Source organism: Onychomys torridus, chromosome 23, assembly GCF_903995425.1.
Source record: "Onychomys torridus chromosome 23, mOncTor1.1, whole genome shotgun sequence".
In the NCBI taxonomy this organism is placed as follows: Eukaryota; Metazoa; Chordata; class Mammalia; order Rodentia; family Cricetidae; genus Onychomys; species Onychomys torridus.
In genome coordinates, this window is record NC_050465.1 from 40,286,295 (window position 1) to 40,298,099 (window position 11,805).

General features: G+C 41.9%; 1 long non-coding RNA gene across 1 annotated transcript; it reads left to right on the top strand.

The window, feature by feature from the left end:
* Positions 1-2,206: 2,206 nt before the first annotated feature.
* On the top strand, positions 2,207-3,105 carry LOC118573260. Its single transcript, XR_004943603.1, has 3 exons — positions 2,207-2,239; positions 2,336-2,424; positions 3,078-3,105. It is a non-coding gene; the product is annotated as an uncharacterized LOC118573260 (long non-coding RNA).
* The last annotated feature ends 8,700 nt before the right edge of the window (positions 3,106-11,805 follow it).

Below are 11,805 nucleotides of genomic sequence, written 5' to 3' on the forward strand. Positions count from 1 at the left end.
TGGCACGGAACTCGACGAGCTGCCACCTAGATGGAACCGCGAGGGGCATGATGGGAGTGGGCGGGGCCGGGGCCGCGGTCCCGGCCGCGGCTTCCTTTAAAAAGCAGGCGAATCCCCCACCCTAAGGACGACGTTCTTCGGGGAACGGCTCCGCCCGCAAGGGAAACCCAGTCTAATCCCGGCGGTGGTGGCGCACGCCTGTCATCCCAGCACTCGGGAGGCAGAGCCAGGCGGATCTCTGTGAGTTCGAGGCCAGCCTGGGCTACAGAGTGAGTTCCGGAAAAGCCAGGGCTACCCAGAGAAACCCTGTCTCGGAAAAAAAAAATTGGATTCTATTGAGGCAATTAACAAATGCTGGGACTGGAAGATCCAGAGTTCAAGGTCAGCCTCTGCTATGCAACCAGTTCGAAGACAGCCTGGGCTTCCAAAAACCTCGCTAAAAGAAAAAAAAAAAAAGAAAAAGCAACGAAAAGAAAGCCGGTTTCCACTTGACTCTGGAAGGTTGAATATTGAGTGTCCTGAGAGGTCAGATTGTTAAAAAACCTGGGCTGGGGCATGGGCACAACACAGTAGTCGGGTGTGGTGGCTGGCGCACACCTTTAAATGCCAGCACTTGGTAGACGGAGACAGGCAGATCTCCAGAGTTTGAGGCCAGATCGAGTGCCAGGACAGACAGGACCACACAGAAAGACCCTGTCTCGAGGGAGGGGCGGGGTCCAGATGGCAGACAGTGGAAACCAGAAGAGACACCATTAGAAACTGTCTAGGAAGGGTTAGAGAGATGACCCAATGGTTAAGAGCTAGTTGCTCTTCCGGAGAACCCAGATTCAATTCCCAGCATCTGCATGGCCCCTCACAACTAACTCTAACTCTAGTTCCAGGGTATCTGGTGCCCTTATCTGACCTTTGTGTGCACCGCAAGAATGTGGTGAGCAGCCGGGCGGTGGTGGGGCACGCCTTTAATCCCAGCACTCGGCGGGAGGCAGAGGCAGGCCGATCTGTAGTCTGGGCTACAGAGTGAGTTCCAGGAAAGGCGCAAAGCTACACAGAGAAACTCTGTCTCAAAAAAAAAAAAAAAAAAGAATTGGGTGAGCATACAAAAATGCAGGCAAAAACATTTATACACATAGCTTAGAAATTATATATATATATACATACACACACACACACACACACACATAGAGAGAGAGAGAGAGAGAGAGAGAGAGAGAGAGAGAAACTGCCTATGAAAACTTGCTACATGCCTTTACAATGAGGCTTGTAGATTATGGGTAGGTTTTTAAGCAATGTTTCCTTCATGTACCTACTATTAAAGGATTTGATGTAGAAGAAACCCAAAGTAATAGAATTGATGTTATTTATTTACTCAGCAGTTAAGAACACCAACTGCTTTTGCAAGAAGACCCAGGTTCAATTCCCAGTCCAAAGGGAGCTGATGCGCTCTCTGGTTTCCATGGGCACTGGATACACACATGGTGCATATATATACCTGCAGGCAAAGCACTCCTACACGTCAAATTAAAAGAATAAATAAAAGAATTACAGGATGGAGACATTTGCAGTCCACCTCATATAAGATTTATTGCAGCAAGGGCCAGGCTGTGGTGGCGCACGCCTTTAAGCCCAGCACTTGGGAGGCAGAGCCAGGCAGATCTCTGTGAGTTTGAGGCCAGCCTAATCTACAAAGTGAGATCTAGGACAGGCTCCAAAGCTACACAGAGAAACCCTGTCTCAAAAAACCAAAAAAAAAAAAAAAAAAAAAAGATTTAATTGCAGCAAAGGTAATCCATAAGCAGAATAGCACATAGAGTCAGAGTACCCTGTGTGGTGATACTTTATTTGTATGTTAATAAAGTTTGCCTGGAGAAAAAAAAAGATATAATTTTATATCAAAATTTATAAGATTAACGTATATATTTTAAACTTGATATATTAATGGTCATATAGAGTAATAACTAATTTTAGGGAAAAAAGGCTTCAGTTAGCTGCCTATACATGTTTTTGTGTTCAAGTATCCATCAGTTTTCTGCAGGAAATCACGATCAGGCCTAACTCAAATCTGAAGTCTCCAGAAAGATGATGGGGCCCCACAACAACAATAATTCCACATGGACAGTAATAATACCGCTAAGCTGACCAACATCACTCACAGATCAGCTTTGGACTACAAACTGCTCAGAACAATTTTGAGATGGCTAGCTGAGATCCAGTTCCCAGACTACTTGAACAAGGACTTGAGGTAAGCCTTGAACTTTGGCGTCATGCAGAGACAGGACAACAAATGATAGCTACCTTTCCTAGAACTTGACAATTAACCCAAAATTTTTCTTTTCAGAATCCCCTAAATATGCCTTCACCCACAACCAGCAGGAAGCGATTTTAAGAACACAACGCCCACATTCCCCAAGAGGCGGTGTGGAGCAGGTGGTTTTTGATCTTTCAATGGGTTTTGGATTTGGGAAATTTTTTATTGTTTAGGAGGGTTGGTTACAAGTTGTTGTTAATGGTTAGGAAAAGGGCTAAGCAAAGGAGATTAGATTTAAGGTTCTTGTTTAAAAAAAAAGACATAAAAATGGTAGAATAAAGGGTAGTTTTTTGAGTCTACTCTGAAAAGTAAAGAGAGGATATAGATACAATATAGATAAAAAGGTAGGTTATTGAATCTACTTTTAAAAGACAATTACTAGTTATAAATACTTTACATTGGATTGGATTTTTATATATTGTATACAAATTATATATATTGAGATTGAGATTGTTAGAAAATGCTGTACGTATATTTTTAATCTTGTTCAAGATATTGTACTTATACAGTTCATTTAACAATGTAATGCAGTTTGCTAATCCTTGATTGCTATTATTACCAACTATTAGGATATAAAGAAATGAAAGTTAGTAGTTAGACATTATAATCAAACTTGTAGTCATATTAGGTGTGTTTTCAAGGCTAAGTAGAGATATATTTTAGATAAACAGGTCATCTTCAAACCCTTCAGAGATCTACAGAATATGGCATTTAAAATGTTTTAATAACTTAGAATTTTTTTCTTTTTTTTTTTTTTTTTAATGACTATGAGACATGGCAGCACCTGGCAGCACCAATCTACTTCAGAGAAGATTTGGGCATTGAAGAAACAGCATATGGAGTTAACTTTCATTATGCCAAAAGTTAGCCACTGGGCAACAAAGTGTCCTAACATCGACTACTGACAGACAGGACACAAAACAAAGGACTACCGATTCTTGCCAAGACAAGTGTGGTTGTGGCTTTAGCAACAGGCGTCTTCTGAGGCCAGGACAATATTCTACCATCACTGAAGTGGCGTGTGCAATCTGGAAAAGATACAGTGTCCCTTCCTTCGAATGCAACTGAACAGCTGGACCCATGGCTTCTGGTGTGCAGTGGAACATTATCTGAAATAGTTATTTGTGAAAGAGTAACTAGGATGATGGAATCTAACCTTTCAATGGTAGACTGGCATTTAATAAAAGAGATGAAGCCACCCACAAGCCAAGAAGAATGGACAGCTGAATTCCAAAAACACCAACAATTTCCAGAACTTAAAATTCTGAATCATGACAGGACACTGGTGGAATTCAGGTTTGTCTGGTACATGGACTACTCTCACTAAATGTGAGGTCAAACATTCTATTTCACAAATGAGTCTGTCAGATACGCTAAGCCTATAGGCTGAAGATGATGCCCCAACATTGTGGAGAAACCTCAGGTGACTGTCCAGACAGCTGGCTGTTTCTGTTAACTCACATTTTTTGGGAAGCTGCTTGCTTGAACTTCCTGGTTTTTTTTAGGTAATATTATTTCCTTCTTGGGTCTCTGAGGGAGTTGAAGATTAGATAGTTATAGTTTTCCTTGTTAAGAATTTCAGAAAAGAAAATCACTAAAGAGGTGTAAGTGTGTAAATTTGAAAGACATTATGAGATAGTTCTCTGTTAGTAATACAGTTAGGATAGAAAGTGATTCAGGTACATTACTTACCAAAATAGGATGGATATTTTCTCTGAGTTTGTCAAATGCAAATGGACTAGACATTGTTGAGGCATTTATTGCTTGTATATATTCTGTATAGTTATTGTATTTATTATATATAGTTTTTATTATATTATAACTTTTTTCTTTTTTTAGAATAAAAAGGGGAAATGTGGTAATACTTTATTTGTACTGAAATGTGGTATTTTATTTGTATGTTAATAAAGTTTGCCTGGAGATCAGAGGTCAAATAGCCATCAAGTCAGGCAGTGGTAGCCAACACCCTTTATCCAATCACATAGCAGACAGAGTCTCTGTGTGGTCAAGGACACAGTCAAGCTTGGTGACAGGAACCTTTAATCCAGTACCAACCACAGAGACCTGAAGGTCTGTATAGACAGGCAGTGATGAGGAAGTCATGTGGCTGGGCTTAGAACCAATGAGAAGGCAGAATAGAAAAGTCAATAAGAGCACAGGTTACACAGGAAGAAGCTCTCTGGGGAAGCTACTGCTGGTGGTGAGCTAAGGCTAGTCATGGCTATTGCTCTGATCTCTTCGGCTATTACCTCTGTATTTGGCTCTGGTTTCTTATTTAATAAGACTGTTTAGAAATTCCTCTACAACCCTGCATAACACAGGAAAGTGGACAGAGGGAGGAGCACCATCTGCCTCCTGCGGAGTCTACATTTGTTTTAATAGGGTGCGGAGCTAAATTTGGCTCTGTCTATTTCCAAGACAGGGTCTCACTGTGTAGTCCTAACTGTCCTGGAACTCACTCTGTAGCCCAGGCTGCCCTCAAACTCAGAGATCCGCCTGCCTCTTCCTCCCAAGTGCTGCGATTAAAAGTATGAGCTACCCCAGTCTGGCTGTTTCTCCTTCTTGAATTAGACTGGTAAAATGAAAATAGCTGGTTGAGCCATTGTTTTTGTTTTGTTTTTCAGGACAGGGCTTCTCTGTGTAACAGTTCTGGCTGTCCTGGAACTCACTCTGTAGATCAGGCTGGCCTCGAACTCACCGAGATCCACCTGGCTCTGCTACCCAAGTGCTGGGATTAAAGGCATGGGCCACCACCGCCCGGCTGATTGGGTCACTTTTAATGATATCAAGGACTTGATTGAATGAAACACAGGCTGGGGGACCCTTTGAAAGTCTCCCATGGCTGGTGAGTTCAAGGCCAGCCTGGGCTACAGAGTGAGTTCCAGGGAAGGTGCAAAGCTACACAGAGAAACCCTGTCTCAGGAGGAAAAAAAAAAAGTCCCCATGGAGAAAAAGCCCTCAGAGTGTAACCAGCCTTGTTATCAGAGGTCCACAATGAGAGGAGGGCATATATATATATATATATATCAGAGATCTGCCTGCCTCTGCCTCCCAATTGCTGGGGTTAAAGGTATGTGCCACCACACCCAGCAAAACAGTGGTTTAAAGTCCCTGGTGGAGAGAGAAACACCTGCTCTCTTTCCCATAGACTGGGACTTTAGAGAGTCACACTAGCATAGCCCCCTTTCCCCTAGCCTATTGGTTCAGGAAGCAGAGCCTTATCTAATGACTATGGAGGCTGGAAACTCACTCCTGTTCTAATCCTGGGCTCAGTCGTGTGGCAGACTACCCATAACTCTGCGAAAAGCAGGTGCCACCCCTCCAGCTAGGGAGAGAGTGTAAAAGCCTCCTGCTTATCTGGTACTCTTCATTGAACTGTGAGTTCGTTGAAAATGGCCCTTAAGGACTCCATGTGTTTCTTGAAACACAGTCTCATTTATGTAGCCTTTCCTAGAGTGGAATTCTCTTTGTAGACAAGTCTGACCTGCAATCTGTCCTAGCCTCCTCAGTGCTGGGATCAAGGACTATGTCACCACTCCCAGTTATCAATTTATATTGAGATGGCTGTGATAATAACTCTTAGGTCTCTAGAAATGTAAGCCAAAATAAACTGTTTCATGAATTGCTTATATCTGAATCACAAAAAAAAAAAAAAAATGAACTAATACAGGACTCCCAGAGTTTAGAAGTCATCTGAGCTGTTTCGAATAAGAATGGCCTCCATAGCTCATAGATTTGGTCACCAGGGGGTGGCACACTTTGAAAAGATTAGGAGGTGTGATCTTGGAGGAACTGTGTCACTGCAGGTGGGCTTTGGGGTTTCAGAAACACAAGGCAGCCCCAGTGTGTCTGTCTTCCTGCTGCCTGTAGATCCAGATGTAGAACTCTCAGCTCCTTCTTCAGCATTGCGTCTGCTTGCCTGCTGCCATGTCCCGCATGATGAGAATGGGCTGAACCTCTGAAACTGTAAACTCTTTTATAGGAGTTGCTGTGATCATAGTGTCTCTTCTTAGCAATAGAACACTGACTAAGACATCAGGGATACTGCTCAACATCCTACATGAATTATCTGTCCTACAGAGCCAAAAGTGCTTCTGGAAAGGAAACCCTGTTCTAAAAGTATCGTGAATGTAATAGCACCTTAATTTTTACTGGGTGTATTTGCCACTCCCTGGAGCATGTGACTTTTCCAAGGTCTTAAAAGTATCTAATTGTTCTTGGGTTTATTAACATCATTAAACATTGACTAGTTACACAATGACATTTGTCAGCTGATACGATTTGTTTCTTTTTTTTTTTTTTTTTTTTTTGAGCTGAGGATCGAACCCAGGGCCTTGTGCATGCTAGGCGGCAAGCGCTCTACCACTGAGCTAAATCCCCAACCCATGATTTGTTTCTTAAAAGAGAAATATACCAGCTCTCAAAGGCAGAGACAGATCTCTTCAAGTTCAGGCTAGCCTGGTCTACATAGTCAGTTCCTGGACAACCAGAACTATGTAGAGAGATCCTGTTTCACAAAAAAGAGAGAGAGAAGAGCTGGGCATTGGTGGTACACACCTTTAATCTCAGCACTCGGGAGGCAGAGCCAGGTGGATCTCTGTGAGTTCGAGGCCAGCCTGGTCTACAGAGTGAGATCCAGGACAGGAACCAAAACTACACAGAGAAACCCTGTCTCCAAAAAGAAGAAGAAGAAGAAGAAGAAGAAGAACGAGGAGGAGGAGGAGGAGGAGGAGGAGAAGAAGAAGAAGAAGAAGGAGGAGGAGGAGGAGGAGGAGGAGGAGGAGGAGGAGGAGAAGAAGAATAAAAAGAAGAGACAGAAAGAAGGTGGCTGTAATAATGTTATGATAGGGTATGTTAATGGGAGTTAACAGGTTTTTTTTGTTTTTTGTTTTGTTTTTGTTTTGTTTTGTTTTGTTTTGTTTTGTTTTGGGAGCTGAGGATCAAACCCAGGGCCTTGCGCTTGCTAGGCAAGGGCTCTACCACTGAGCTAAATCCCCAACCCCGCTTTTTTTGTTTTTGTTTTTCGAGATAGGGTTTCTCTGTGTATAACTCTGGCTGTCCTGAAACTCCCTCTGTAGACGAGGCTAGCCTTGAACTCACAGAGATCTGCCTGCCTCGGCCTCCCAAGTGTTGGGCCCTGTGGTGATATTTTATTTGTGATCTAACAAATAAAGCTTGCCTGAAGATCAAAGTGCAGAGCTAAGCCACTAATTAGCCAAAGAGGCCAGGCAGTGGTGGCACACACCTTTAATCCTAGCATTCCAGAGGCAGACGGATTTCTGTGAGTTCAAGGCCACCCTAGGCTATACAAGGTTGATCCAATCTAAAAGAGAAACACATCCAGGCAGTGGTGGCACACACCTTTAATCTCAGTACCAGGGAGGTGGAGACAGGAAGTGATATGGCTGGGCAGAGAGAGGAATATAAGGTGGGAAGAGACAGGAGCTCAGTCTCTTTCAGGATGAGGATTCATTAGAGATAAGAACTCTAGTGACTGGCTGCTCTGCTTCTCTGATCTTTTAGCATTTACCCCGATGTCTGGCTCTGGGTTTTTATTAATTAGGATTCATGCTTTTTTTTTGGGGGGGGAGGGCAAGTAACAGCTTTTAGAAATTAAAATATAGGGGCTGAAGAAATGGCTCAGTGACTAAGAGCACTGGCTGCTCTTCTAGAGGATGGGTTTGATTCCTGGTAACCACATGGCAGCTCACAACCATCTGTAAGTCAGTCCCAGGAAACCTGATGCACTCTTCTAGCCTATGAAGAAACCAGGCACATATATGTGGTGCACAGACATACATGCGAGAATAACACCTACTCACATAAAATTTTTTAAAAAGGAGGCTGGAAAGATGGCTCAGTAGTTAAGAGTACCTGGCTGCTTTTCCAAAGGTCCTAAGTTTGATTCCCAGCACCCACATGGTTGTGCACAACTATCTGCTACCCAAGTACAGGGAACCCAATATCCTCTTCTGGCCTTCTTAGGCGCCAGGCATGCATGTGGTACATAGATATACATGCAGACAAAACACTCATACAAACAAAATTAAGAGAAAAAACTAAAAGTCTCAAAAGCCAACCTAAGCTACATGAGATTCTATCTCAAAAAAAAAAAAAAAAAAAAAAAAGGGATTGGAGAGATGGCTCAAAGATGACAGCTCTTCCAGAGGTCCTGAGTTCAATTCCCAGCAACCACATGGTGGCTCACAACCATCTGTAATGAGATCTGGCACTCTCTTCTGCATACATAATAAATAAATTTTTTAAAGAAATAAGAAACTACAATAATGAAATGTATACTGTGATTCGGCCCCAGAGAATGTACACAAGTAAATTTAAATCCTCACTATTGAGAATGGGAATGAACTCTTTGCCAGGCCTGGTAGCACCTGGGAGGTGGAGGCAGAAGGCAGCCTTGCTTATATATTAAGTCTAAGACCAGCCTGGATCTCATGAAACCCTGTCTCAAAGCAAACAAAAACAACAAAAGGAGTCTCCACAGGTCAGCTCAATACCACACACTTGAGGTCATGTTAATCTGCTCTAGATATCACATCTGTCACAGGGTCACTACCAGAGTGAGTCTGGGATTGTTCGCCATCCTCTTCTGTGATGACTAAAGAAATTACATTTTATGCTAGGCGTCATTGGTACCCATTTGTAGTAGGACATTCTTGTCAGACTTTCTTTGGACCATCAACCCCTAAATAATGACTGTTTTTGTTCTCTTGGGGGGCCCGCCATCCAGCTTCCAAATAAATCACATACAGAAGCATATTCTTACTTATAAATGCTCGGCCTTAGCTTGGCTTGTTTCTTGCCAGCTTTCCTTAACTTAAATTATCCTGTCTACCTTTTGCCTCTGGGTTTTTCTCATTCTCTTACTTCTGTAAATCTTGCTCTTACTCCATGGCTTGCTGTGTAGCACGGTGGCTAGGTGGCTGGCCCCTGGAGTCTTCCTCCTCTGGCTACTTCTCTTTTTCCCTCCCAGATTTCTCCTCTACATAGTCCCTCTCCCTGCTAGCCCTGCCTGTCCTTCCTCCTGCCTCACCTTTGGCCGTTCAACTCTTTATTAGACCATCACAAGTATTTAGATCGGCACAGTAACACAGCTTCACAGAGTTAAACAAATACAACATAAACAAAAGTAACACACCTTAAAATAATATTCCCCAACAAATGACACAGAGATTTCTTATTAATTATGAAAGCTTGGCTTACGCTTGTTTTCAACTAGCCTTATAACTTAAATTAACCCATTTCTATTCATCTACATTCTGCCACATGGCTCTTTACCTTGCCTCCATTCTGTATGTCCGATTCCTTCTGTGTCTCACTGGTGAAACCTGCACGCCTAGATTCATCCCCCTGAGTTCCTCTGTCCGCTCGAAAGTCCTGCCTAACATTTCCTGCTTAGCTATTGGCCATTCAGATTTTCATTAAACCAGCCTGTAGCTGGAGTTTACTCCAGTCGCGCCCAGCCCCACAGACCCCACAACCGCTTATAAAATAATCTCTCAGAAGCTCATATTAATTAAACTGCTCGGCCATTAGCTCAAGCCTACCATTGTCTAGTTCTTATACTTAAACTCAGCCCATTTCTGTTCATCTATATGTCGACACATGTTCCAGGGCTTTACCTGTTGCCTTTACATGTTGTTTCCTGGATAGCAGGCTGGTGTCTCCCCCAGGCTTCCACCTCCCAGCCTCTCTTCTCTGTTTGTCCCACCTATCCTATACTTCCTGCCTGGCTACTGGCCAATCACTTTTATTTATCAATCAGTCATTAGCAACGTATATTCACAACATACAGAACATCCCACAGCACCAACCACAGTGACACATCTTCACACAGTGTAAACAAATATCCCAAAATATTTCCCCCTTTTTGTCTGAATAAAAAGGAAATGTTTTAATTCCAACCCAGTGAAATATATATAATAAGAACAATTATCAAGTAATGATTACATTCACAATGTCCAGTCCATTTTCATTTGGCAAATTCAGAGAAATTATTAACTATCCTATTTTGATGAGTCTAAGCCACTTTCTATAATAATTTGAATTTCCAGCCTAAAAATATCTGTTTAGACCTTAAAACATTTTTAGATAAACAACTTAAGCTTTCACGTCTCTCAACCTTATAAACTTTAAGTCTCTTTTGTAAGTTTCTTTTCTGAATTTGGTAACAAAGAAAAATGTTATAACTATCTAGCCTTCAGCACCACCAGAGAACCAAGAAGAATGAAACATTACATAAGCAAACAAGAAGTGTTTACAACTTCCCAAACTATAGAAATGACAGAAGCAGCTGGTTGCCTGGACAATCACCCAAGGTTCCTCCGCTATGATGAGGCATCCATCTTTGGCCTATGAGCCTAGAATATCTGACAGACTTTTCTGTGAAGCAGGACTTTTAAAGGACTGTCCTACCTTGCCTTGGCAAAGTTCAGAAGTCACCTTTTTTTATTTGTTTGTTTGTTTTTGATACAAGATTTCTCTGTGTAACAGTCCTAGCTGTCCTGAAACTCTCTTTATAGACCAGGCTGGCTTCAAACAAACAGAGATCTACCTGCCTCTGCTTCCCAAGTGCTGGGATTAAATGTATGCACCACCACCACCCAGCTCAGTCACCTTCTTTTCTGTCCTTCTTATCCAATTTGGACAGCATACTGTCAGGAGTAAAGGCAAGGGCACTTTCTTGCACAGTGGCTAGCTTTGCCACAAAGCAAGCAAACTCCATATAGAGGTTCTTCAATGCCCATCATTGTTTTTTTAAGTAGATTGCTAAGAGCAAACCTGTCTCACTGTCATGAAAAGCCTCTTCTTATTAAAGCATCATAAATGCCATATTCTGTGGATCTCTGAAGTATTTGAAGACCACCTATCTATCTAAACTATATCTGTTTAACCTTGAAAACCTACCTAACATGACTACAAGTTTGATTGTCATAGATAATTAACTACTAACCAACATTTCTTAATTATACTAAACAATTTGTAATAATAGCTCAAAGACTAGAACTTTACATTACATTTTTAAATGAGCTGTATAGGTACACTACCTTAAATAAGAGTAGAAACATATATACAGCATATTCTAACAAAAATAACCTTAAATTTATATCAATATACAAATATCCATACCAAAATAAAATATTTGAGATTAATAGTTGCTTTTTAATTTAAAAGTAGATTCAGTAATCTGCCCTTTTATCCTATGGTTCCTATATTCCTCCCTTTTCTTTTTTTTTCAGGAAAAGATTTCTGAATCTAACTTCCTCTGCTTAGTTTCCTCTCTGACCATGACCAGTAACAACTTGCAACCAAGCCCCTAAACAGTGACAAACATCCATAACCCATTATTGGACCAAAAATCACCCACCCTACCTCTTGGGCATGTAGGCATCATGTTCCTAAAATTACTTTCTGTTGTCTAGGGGCGACGGCATCTTTAGGGGACCCTGAGAAATTGAGATAATGGTCAAGTCCTCGGAGAG